The 12,299-nt window shown below is 36.4% G+C and overlaps 1 protein-coding gene and 1 pseudogene across 2 annotated transcripts in view; one reads left to right on the top strand and one right to left on the bottom strand.

The window, feature by feature from the left end:
- The window catches only part of RSPO2 (R-spondin 2), a 159,187-nt gene that overhangs the window by 92,878 nt on the left and 54,010 nt on the right, over positions 1-12,299 (bottom strand). The window lies entirely within an intron of this gene.
- LOC123585595 lies at positions 3,263-4,051 on the top strand (annotated as a pseudogene).

The raw sequence follows: 12,299 nt of genomic DNA, 5'->3' as shown, positions 1-12,299 counted from the left end.
GTTGGGGAATGCAAGGAAAAAAATGTTTAGTAGATCAGACAAATCTTGGCTTATTTTATTGACAATTTATCTTTCAGCCAACAGCAAAATCAACAAAAGGTGCCACTCAGTACTTAACTTGGATTCAAGGAAAAATGTGTTGAGAACACAGAAATTATTATGTTACTGGGGAGTTTATAATAGAATACAGAAACTGTGACCCTAGAAATATAATTGAAGACTTCAGGAATGTGTATTTTTTTTTTAAGTTTGAAAGGAAACAGTTTTGGATTTGCAGTCAATGTTTCTAAATTAGAATAAGGGTTAAGAGGATATTTTCAAAATAAGAATCTACATATATAATCCCAAAGGGGAAAAAAATGAGTGACATTCTACAGAAATCAAATTGGTTTAATAACAAGTTCCCCAATAAATTCAAACATTTCAAGCAACATATACAACAGTATATACTCAGGAGAAAAATAATCACAAATGAAATGTGAAGGAGGTTAAAGTTTCTTAAGGTATATGAATTTTTTTAGAGCAAAATTAACAAAAAGGAAAAGTTAAACCCAACTATTAAGATATGGGTAACATTACATGAAAGAGACAAATTTTTATTTTCTGCTTTCCTTTTTATAATTGTTAAAAATAAAGACCTTCAAAGTGAAGGAAAAATCAAGTATGGCTTAGGAAAAAATTTTGAAAAATAAGATATGCAAGAAGATGTTAATGAATTTTATGTTTATATTCATTAATTTTGAGAAGTTAGTTTTTGAAAAAATGAAACAGGAATTTAAAGAAGAGAGTTTGATTTTCAGTAAACTGAACTTCAAAATCTCCAAATTCTAGATGAGGTTTTAGGACATCAGATTTGTAAATACTTTTGGTTTAGAACAAGTATTATAAGCAGATATCCTGGTATTTTTAAGTCACTAAGAATAAGTCCTATCAAAACTAGGTTCATTATTTAAAAAAAATTATCATTCCCGTTTTCTCTCCCTGTTATATATCAATATCCCTATGCACACATAGATCTATGAATAGAAGGCATGGAAATGCACACATATAGTTTTGATAAACTATTTGAAAGTAAGGGCATCACAATACTTCAGGTGAAATTTAGCATACTCCTTCTGAGAATAAGAACATTGTCTTATGTAATCACAATACCATTGCAGGACCTCAGCAATTTAACATGGGTAAAATATTACTAATATGCTGTGTATATTCACATTTCCTCAACTATTCCAAAATTGTCCTGTTTTTCCTATCTATCCAGAAACCAATCAAATGTGCACTGCATTTGATTTGTTTCCTGGGTCCTTTTAATTAGGAATACTTCATCCATTATTCTTTGTCCTTCTAGACATTGAGATCTTTTAGAGTTCAGGCCAGTTATCTTGTAGACAATCTTACAATATTGCATTTGAATGACTGTGGTCACATAATTAGATTAACCATTTTGCCCTCATTAATACAATAATTTTATTAAGGCAGGGATCATCACCATCCTAACACCATTAGGTGAAAGTTTATTGGGAAAAAATATTGCCCAGGAGATTACTTATTAATTCCAAAGGGGGAAGCATCCCTTTATTTCACAAGCAGACCAGAGTATACCTAATTAAACTTACCACATTCAGGCCAGGGACCAAACACTGCCCACAACAGACAAGGAAAGCCGCTACAGACAACTGGCCTGAAGGGTAGAGTGGCCAGGACAAAAGAGCAGAGTGTACACAGCATACATTGCAGATACTCCTCAAATGCTAGACCCTGGGAACAGGGGACACTACACTGCGGGTCCTAAAGAACCTCTTCTTCAGAAGACCATTACCCTCAAGACCACGAGACATAGCTGATTTTCTTAACACAGGAACAGACACTCAGATAAAATAAGATAGAGAAATTTGTCCCAAATGAAGGATTAGGACAAGGCCATAGCCAGAGACCTAAGTGAAAGAGAAATATGTAACATGCTTGATAGAGAATTTAAAGTAATTATCATAAAGATACTCAGTGGACTTAAGAGAAGATTAGAAGACATGAGTGAGACCCTTAACACAGAAATAAGGAATAACACAGAGATAAAGGGATCTATAAAATGAGAACCAGGCATAATGGAATGAACAGCAGGCTGGAAGGAGCAAAGAAACAAATTAATAACCTAGAAGACAAAGTAATGAAGTTAAGCAAGGAGAAGAAAAAAAAGGCAAAACAAGAAGAAACTTAGGGAACTCAGTGACTCCAACTAATGTAATAACATTTGCATTATAGGAGCTGGAGAAGGGAGAGAAAAGGGGGCAAAAAATTTATTTGAAGAAATAATAGCTGAAAACTTTTCCTAATCTCAGGAAGGAAACAAATATCCAGATCCAGGAGACACAGAGAACGCCCAACAAAATCAACAAAACCAGATCCACATTAAGATATATTATAATTAAAATGGCAAAATATAGTAATAAAGACAAAATATTAAAAACAGCAGGCAGGACAAAAGAAGATAATTATGTACATGGGAAATTCCATAAGGCTATCAGGGGATTTTTCAGCAGAAACTTTCCAACCCAGAACGGAGTGGCATGATACATATAAAATGCTGAATAGGAAATAGGTGCAGCAAAGAATATTCTATACAGTAAAGCTATCATTCAGGATAGAAGGAGAGATAAAGAGTTTCTCAAACAAAAGCTAAAAGAGTTCATGACCACTAAACCAACCTTACATGAAATGTCAAAGGAGACTCTGAATGGAAAGGAAAAGACAATAAAAGTAAGCAAAGTGGGAAGCACAAAAGCAGTAAAAATAAATAGATCTCTAAAAATCAGTCAAGGGATTCACAAAATTAAAGGATGTAAGGGTATGACACCATAAACCTAAAATGTGGAGTGGAAAGGAGTAAAGAATGGGTTCAAACTTGAGCGACCATCAACTTAATCTAGACTGCAACATGCAGATGTTATATACAAGCCTAATGATAACCACAAATCAAAAAACAATGATATGCAAAAAATGAAGAGAAAGGAATCCAAATACATCACTAAAGAAAGCCCACAGAGAAGAGAACAAGAAACAGAGAAGAACTACAAAAACAATCATGAAACAAGAAACAAAATGGCAATACATACCTATTAATAACTACTTTGAATGTAAATGGACTAAACCCTCCAAATGAAAGACGAAAGATGATAGAATGAGTAAAAATATAAGACCCATCTATATGCTGCCTATAAGATACTTATTTTAGACCTGAAGACACCGGCAGATTCAAAGTGAGGGGATGGAGAAACCTCCATCATGCAAATAGGAGTGAAAAGAAAGCCAGGGTAGCAATACTTATTATCAGACAAAGGAGACCTTAAAACAAAGACTGTAGGGGTACAGGCTTCAGTGGCAGAGGGCTCCATGTTGGGTAGTGAGGTGGCTGCTGTGGTGGAAGAGCTGGTTTTGGGGGTGTGGCAGGCAGCCAACTAAGAACAGTTCTGCTCCCACTCGAAGAGTGAGAAGAAATTGAAGGTTCACATGGAATTCATCCTGCGCCATTTGCCTGACTACTGCGACTCACCCAATGGCGGTGGCTGCTTGGCCCAGCTTCTGTCCCTCTCCATGGTGTAAGGCCAACTACCTCTTCCTGGGTTGCAGTTACAACAAAGACGTTTTAGACAAAGTGATGGAAATGGCTGCTGGATTTGAAGTGGAAGACCTGCCACAGTTTACTACCAGAAGTGAATTAATGAAAAAGCATCAAAGCTAAGGCAAAAGATTCATCACATTTTCAATATCAGCAACAGGCTTAGGAAGGAGGCTGGGATGAATGTGACACTGACCACAGCAGCTGTCTTAAGATTCCTGATATTTCCAACATGTAGGAAAGAGACAGTTGGAATGACAGTCTTGTCTAGATTGGAATTTTAAAAGGTCTTGTGCTTCCAGTAGCCATCATTCTAAAAGTGTGCATGGATATTTATGTATTTGTAAATCATGTACTTTTTTATTTTCACTTTTTCAATGTCAAACTTTGTTAAAATTCCTATTTTTTATGGTGATATAATAATTGCGGGTAATGAATTTTACAATGTGGAGTCCCCCCCCAAAAAAAACAAAAAGAAACAAAAAAATTTTAAATGTTTTATTATTTATTTTTGAGAGTGAGAGAGACAGAGCACAATCAGGGGAGGGGTAAAGGAAGAGGGAGAGGGAGAGGGAGACACAGAATCTGAAATTGGCTCCAGGCTCTGAGCTGTCAGCACAGAGCCCAATGCAGGGCTCAAACTCAAGAATCGTGAGATCATGACCTGAGCCAAAGTTGGACGCTTAACCAAATGAGCCACCCAGGCACCCCAACATTTGCCATGACATGACTGGAGCTGGAGAATACAAATCTAAGTGAAATAAGTCAGAGAAAGACAAATACCACATGATTTCACTCATATGTAGAATATAAGCAACAGAAAAAAAAAATGATAAAGGGAAAAAAAGAGAACAAGCCAAGAAACAAGCTCTTAACTGTAGAGAACTGATGGCTACCAGAGGGGAGGTGGGTAGGGGATGGATAAAATAGGCAAAATAACTTTGTACTCATTTTGATGAGCACTGGGTGGTTCATGGAATAGTTGAATCACTATACTGTACACCTGCAACTAATATAACACTGTATGTAACTATAGTGGTATTTAATTTTAAAAAAAGAAAAAAATAGACACAAAAATGTTAACATAGTTAATGCAAAGAGGTAAAAGGAATCAATCTTCTTTATACTCTGCAGTACTTCATAAATGCCTTGCAATGAACATACTTTTTTAATAGGAACAATGCCATTTTGAAAATAAAAGGTAACAGCAATTATTCTGCCTTAAAATGCTTTAAAAATTAAAGAATAATTTGGTTTTTAAAAATAATTTTGGTACCAAATTACAATGGACCCCTTCTCTTCATTTCTTAGGTTTTACTTTTAGTTATCCAGAGTTTCACATATGGAATCCAGAAAAAACAAATCCTTCATTTACACCAATGATTTACATGAAAGAACAAAGGAGGACACATGCCCTTTCAACCACATGCACTGAATGCGCATGCTCAGCCATGAAGAGGAACTAATTGGACAGGGAAGAGTTACTGTCTCTTTAAAAGACACATAAAATCCTAATTTGCTTAAAATACACACAGGAACCCAAAGGCCTTAATAGCCTTAATTACAATTTCCTCCAAGTAGAACATTTGTAAGCCTTAGATCCCTTTACCAAGTTTATTGCCAATAATTAGGCAAAATACACAGAACTGAAAGTGTGTGCATGTGTGTGTGCTTAAGTTTAATAGAATCAAGAAACATTTGTGTCATTTGGTCACAATTTTCAATACAGAATGCAAATAGAAAAGGAAGAGAGATGGAAGAATTCACAATAGGTAAAAAAAAAAAAAAAGTATTTCTAGATTAGCTCAACATCTAAATAGAGCATTTGGATCTTGTCCATTCAAATTATTTGTTTTAAGTATTCCTTAAACTTTCCAAAAACATATTTTGAGAGACAGCTGAGACCAAGATTGGTTTTGAAAACTGCAGAGCTATATGAGCAAGTAACACTTGAAAGCCTTGTTTGCAAAATGTGGTTCTCAGCCCTGTAGCAGCAGCATCACCTGGAGGCAGATTCTCAGGCCTCACTCCACACCTGGTGAACTGAAATCATTTTAAAACACGGTCCCTGGGGGCGCCTGGGTGGCGCAGTCGGTTAAGCGTCCGACTTCAGCCAGGTCACGATCTCGCGGTCCGTGAGTTCGAGCCCCGCGTCGGGCTCTGGGCTGATGGCTCAGAGCCTGGAGCCTGTTTCCGATTCTGTGTCTCCCTCTCTCTCTGCCCCTCCCCCATTCATGCTCTGTCTCTCTCTGTCTCAAAAATAAATAAACGTTTAAAAAAAAAATACATTAAAAACACGGTCCCTGGTTGATTCTGCACATTGCTTTAAGGCATTCAGATCAAGGTTCTGAATGTAATACCCCCCTCCTCCCACTGAAAAAAGTATTAAGGAAAATAAATCTCTGTACCTGAAAACACTAAAATTATCTTTGTGCATCCCTATACATAGATTAAAATTGATTCAAAGGGGAATCTTATAGATATGTCTATCAGGAAAGCCAAAAGTCAAAAATGAAGTAGAATCTATTTTATTCTCTCAATCTTAAACTGCAATTGAAAATGTGTTGATGTGCAAGAGAAAGGGTAGAAGATGTATTTCCCAGGATTATTAGTTGATCATATTCAATCTACAGTATGGGAAATTACTAGGTCATAAAGTACAATCATAGTCAAGTACAGGCTACATAATAAAAATATCTTCCAAAGAATTGAAAAATAAGCTTTAGGAGTACACTAAATAATGGAAAACAAACAAAAATTAGGCAGTTTAAAGTTAAGGTTTTCAAGTTTTCATTCATTGAAATTTACCACTCTCATATTGGAATTTACCCTAAGTTTACAACCCACACAGATCTGGCACCGATCAGAGTCTAATGGGTCTTGCCACATTGGATCAGACTCATGATCCTTCCTGTCCAGGATTCTGATGATGGCACCAGGGGACATGCTGTGGGGAGAATGGCTGTTCTTTGATGTCAACCTCAAAGGTTAGGAGTGTACCCAAAACATCCTAGTTCCCTGTAATAACCCATTATGAATCTGTAATCCACAAATTTAGTTAAATCATTTTTGAGGTTATTTATATTTTCCACCCCTACTTCCTCTTAGAGTAATCAGTTCCATAAGTTTATAACTAGTTGGGTAAGGTGATATTTTATAGTGCCACTGCTCACCCCATCTTGGAATAAAGTAGTGTTCTTACCATCGATACTATTCATACCCGTGCCATGAAAAAAACATGGCCATATCTCTTCCCAACACTTGTGTCTATAGATTCCTATTGTTCTTCTTTACTCCCCATGGATAGGTACTATGTATATTGACTTTTTTATAATCTTTCTTGTATCTTCTCCAGTTTCATGATAGATCTTTGGTAGGGATTATCAGTCCATAACAAGGAATGGGTATGCTATTCATTTGTTTAAAGATAAGAGAATGCTCTCTACCTAATTTCAAAATTCATTTCCTGATGATTTAAAACCTCAAAATTCTCAGGGATCTTGTAAACCCTCAATACTAATAACTTCAATATAAACTAGAAACTTCATATCCCACACTTATTCACCTTTTTTTTTGTTTTTTGTTTTCGTTTTTTTTTTTTTTTTTTTTTTTTTGCCTTTATCCCTATATTTTTCTGCCATTGTGAACATAAATTCATCTGCCTGTTCCTATTGTCTGTATGCTCAGGTAAGCTCAAGAGCTTGCCCTAAGTTTTTCCCATTGGCTTGGCCTTCTACTACCTGGTAGAGATCAATGTTGATAGCCAAAAATAGAATCTGTATATGCTTATAAATTAGTAAGCTAATTTAAAACTACACTGATCAATCTTTAGGATGCCCAGTTTGTTACATATTTCCTTTGTAGAAAAATGCCCCATTACACCTGTGATTCCTAGGCCTAAATTAGTTTGTGAACCCTAATAGAAGCCTAAGTACCCTCTTCAATTATATGGTAACAGTGGGTTTTTAGACATAAAATTACATCACTCTTTTCTGATATACATACATATTTAAATTCTTCAGTGTGACTATTAACTGAGCATGATTAGTCTTAGAAAAAAGAAAACATTGTTCTCCCCAGATTACTTAGATGTCTGTGGTACTATTTCACATTCTAAAAATAAAAAACCATGTGACATCACCCATGAGTGTATTACAAGGACTACCTTGAGAAATTTTTTACTCTCTACAATCTGAACCGATGTGGTAAAGTAACAAGAACTTCAATCACAAAGATTTTCCCCTTGACCACACTTGTCAGGCTCCTGTTCCTCTTCTTTTTGAGTAGGTCTTGACCTTGGACCTGACCTTGCTGGGCCTGCATAGGCCAATAGTGGCAAGAATCCTGCTAAGTGAGTTTAGAGAGATCCTCCTCAATTCTTGACGTCTGATCACATTCCTCATCCTCCACCCTTAATATCTGATCACTTTGGCCTACCTTTATCAATAATCCTTTAAGTTAGCAAGAATATCGCCCTACCCTCAGTATTTCCTTTTACTAAGTTTGTCCCCATGACCCTCTCCCCACCCTAATCCTTGACTGTAAATCTCCATTTCTTTCCTGGTTGTATTCAGAATTGCACCCAGTTCTATACCAAAGTCTCTTTTCTTCAGTTGCAGTGATTCCTGAATGTAATATGCTTTTACAACTATAACTATTGTCCAGCTCTAGTTCTCTTTGACAACCACAAACCAACTGTCAGCATCCATAAAACTTTTGAAGGTGAGGCTACAGAAAAAAGCAAATGTACTCTTCTAGAGAAGCACATTCTCCTAACTTCCACCACCCACTTGGGTGCAGGAGAAGAACTGGAGAGGAAATTAAGAGAGTTAGAAGGGAAGGTCCATCCTGAGGCTGAAATCTGAGAGTTAGGAGATGACTAAAGAAGATCTCCAAGAAGTGTTCAAAAACATCTAGAAGTGTCATCTATAGAGCAGGATAAAGATATTTTCTGACAGGTAGGTCTCAAAAATATATATCCTTTGTACTCTTTCTCAGTAAGTTACTGAAGAATATGCTCCACAGAGAATTAAAAATTTAAAAAAAAAAATGGACGGAATCCAGGAAACAAGGCATCAAACACAAGTTAGAGACAAAAGGAATCCCCAAGATGATGGTGAAGGAAAATGGCAGGATGAGATCTATGAAGGAGGCGGTAGGGCAATCAGTCCAGATTGCAGGAGATCAAACTCTGCAAGAAGTTTCCTCCAAAGGTTACAATTAATAAAATAATTATCTTCTCACACTCTAGGAAGAAATTTAGGAAGACCAAAGAAAGTTTATAGTTGAATTAAGGATGTCTGTATAGAATAGAAACCATCTCCAGAGAAAACAAGTAACACAGGGTAGGAAATGCAAAAATATATATGCACTATGTAACTCAGCTGTGCTTGCATGGTTATAGGAATAGAAACACAAGGTATTCATCCTTCCAAAACTATCCTCTAACTCTACTGGGAGGATGGGGAGGGGTAGCATACTTGTGTACAATGAGGAAGGAACGTAGTGAGAGTAGGCTAAATCCTTATCTCCCACAGGGGAAACTGAATACATAATGCTTGAAACTAAAAAGTAGAGGAGGAGTAATAAAAGCATATTATAAAGAGTTATGAACATAAATACCCAAGATTCTAGAAGAGTTCAAAGTATGGAATGACTAAGTCATGGGGATAAAGGTACAGTATAGGAATATAGACAATGGTATTGTAATAGGGTTGCAGAGTGACAGATGGTAGCTATACTTATGGTGAGCACAGTGTAACAGGTCACGCTGTCGAATCAAATCACGATCTTCCACACGTGAAACTAACATAACATTATGTGTCAACTATACTTTAATAAAAAATTAAAAGAGTTGAAAGTACTTGGGGAAAAGGAGGCAGGAGGGCATTGAGACAAGGACAGTTTTTCAAAAGAAGCCTGGTCGAATTATTGGACTCCAAACCGTATCTTGTGTATAGCTTTGATTAAAAACAAAATATTAAGACAAAAAAATATGCTTATTCTTATATTTGTAATGAATGACTTATCCATACTTAGGAAATTCTATTTTATAGAATGAAGTTAGAAGAAATTTCAAATTAACGATTCCATTACACAGCATTTACAAATTTAGAGAGAAATATGTAGCCGAATGTTAAAATACTACAATATAAGTCCAGATATTTTCTAATTGCTACCAAGTATAAAAGTAACAAAAAAGCCTTTAGAATCTGAGGGCTCATTCTAAAGTATCTTGCTTCATTCAGCAATTGAAGAAAACTTAATTTTTTTGACGTAGAGGAAAACAAAATATAATTTGCTATAATGTTTGTATTTACTGCATTGTGGATAAAGTTATAGCCTGAATTCATACTTGTATTTTCTTAATAAAAGGGGACTTCACTTACACTTCACTTCAATCTTAGCAGAAAACGAGAGTCTCAAGACCAACAAACAGTTCAACCTTATTTCATGATGAGACTCTTTTGGGGTGGTAAATGAGCTCTTTTATTTTCCTTGAGGGGGAAATGAGGGCATCAGTCATCTAAGTTACTGTGATGCATTTTTTAAGTTTATGAGAGAGAGAGCTCGTGCACAAGTAGGATAAGGGCAGAGAGAGAATCCCAAGCAGGCCCCTCGCTCTCAGGGCAATGCCCCACATAGGGCTCCACCACACCAACCAGGAGATCAAGACCTGAGCTGAAATCAAGAATTGGACTCGTAACCAACAGAGCCACCCAAACACCCCTGTCATGATACATTCTTATATCAAATATTGAGTTTACAAGGAAAGAATGCCTATATTAATGATACATGGCGTTTGTTATAAATCCTTCTCACACTGTGGCATATTAACCAATATTTCCCAAATTTCCCTTAGGTCAACATTACAGACCTCAAGCGGCCAACCAAATTAACTAGGACCACATCAAACAAAACCAGGCCACACAGAAGTACTTTCCTACACAAGAGACAAAACAATACATGTATGATTTCAACAGTTTCTCAAGCTGTTCCAGTGTTGGCTGAAACTTATAACTTTCCAGACTTCGCAAAAATACGGATATTATCCAGGCCTGAGGAGTTTCATATTCAGTAAGAATTAAATCTCTTTGTTCCTCTTTGCCAAGACGTCTCAAAGTCTTAAATGAGAATGGGAAAGGGGGTAGGGAAATGATAGAAAATCCAGATAAAGCATGTATCACAAAAATAAATTCATGTATCACCAAATGTGAAGATTTTTTCCCGTAAAACATGAAGAATCTAAAACCACCAGCACCCTGAATTTCATGCCTTCACGATCAATTAGAGAACTTGGTTTTTATATTTAACAATTCCTACTTTAAAAAAACAGACTTCATGCCAGCCCAAGAATTGCACATGTTAATGCATATGTTTAAAATAGTTTTAAAAACTGATGTATGGTGGTATATACACTTAAATAAGTGTAGCCAATGCAATATAGATTATTTTAAATATAAATACAAGAGAAGGATCAACTTAATACAAGATTTATTATTTCTGGTCAGTGAACCTCATAGTCACTAATATTTTCAAGCCTAACAAAAGGAATACAACTCACAGTGTTATAGTGAGCTACCTGGCACTGAGTCTTGTTACTAATACTACCCTTCCCAACTTTTATTTTTATTGGATCTTCTGCAAAGCTGACCCACACTCCATGGTAGCCTTTTCCTTTTGTGGGCTTCCCTCAACCTTTGGGTCTGAGCCACACTGGAGTCACATGGTCATGTGCTTTTAAACTTCCCTTTGAGAGTTTCTATTTTTCACACTGTTCATTCAAATCAAGCTGGTGAGAAAGACCACAATCACCTCCTTTTATTAACTTTTTGTTATTCTCTGTGATAAGGACAATATCAGTCTTAGGAAGTGCTAAAGCACTTGCCAATTGAGTGCATGTTAAGGATATGACAGCCACATTTTTTTTTTTCCTTGCAAATATAGTAATCCCCTATTGGTATGTAATGTTCTTCTCAAGATGTTCTTTAAAAGAATAGATTTTGGTGCCTTTTAGTACTAGTGATAGGAAGACTAATAGGTAACTTACCTTACCAGGTGTCAGACATTACTCGTTGCCTACCATTCTTTCAGGATCCCACTTTTCTTCAAGGAGGCAATAGGAGGCATTGATTGCATGGCACTCCAGGCAAGGGACAAGGGTTTATGCCTGCTGGGGCTCTTCTCATTTTTTATAAGAAACCGAAAACTTTTCTGGAAGCTCTATCCAAGAGACTTCTGCTTATAGGTCAGAGACCAACACCTTACATCCATCCTGAACTTCCATCCCTCACCACAGTTAGTTGCCAACACCTAAAATCTTCACTCTCCAATGTCCCCTTCAGTCTCTCTCCCGCATTTTTATGACCATTTTTCTCACTGCAGAACTTGGGCTTTCCACATGTCAACACACTTTCATGCTTCCAACTCTCCCTTCCATCTGATCTTTCCTCTAACTACGCTTCAAGAGGGATTTAAGAATTCAATACAAGTATTACCACTTCCTTTGTTTAAAAGTTCACTATAGTTTCCATTACTCCAAAACCAAGCCCACCCAGTCTTATCTCCAAGCTAGATTTCATCCCTCCACAAAACACCAGCCCTAAATTCTTGGGCTTCTGTTTTCACTCTTCACCATTAATCCCTAGAATACCTCACCCCTATTTGACCTTATTTTTCTAGTTAC

The sequence above is a fragment of the Leopardus geoffroyi genome, chromosome C3 (genome assembly GCF_018350155.1).
Source record: "Leopardus geoffroyi isolate Oge1 chromosome C3, O.geoffroyi_Oge1_pat1.0, whole genome shotgun sequence".
NCBI classification, from domain to species: Eukaryota; Metazoa; Chordata; class Mammalia; order Carnivora; family Felidae; genus Leopardus; species Leopardus geoffroyi.
The sequence above is the reverse complement of the archived record's forward strand: the minus strand, read 5'-3'. Positions and strand labels throughout refer to the sequence as shown.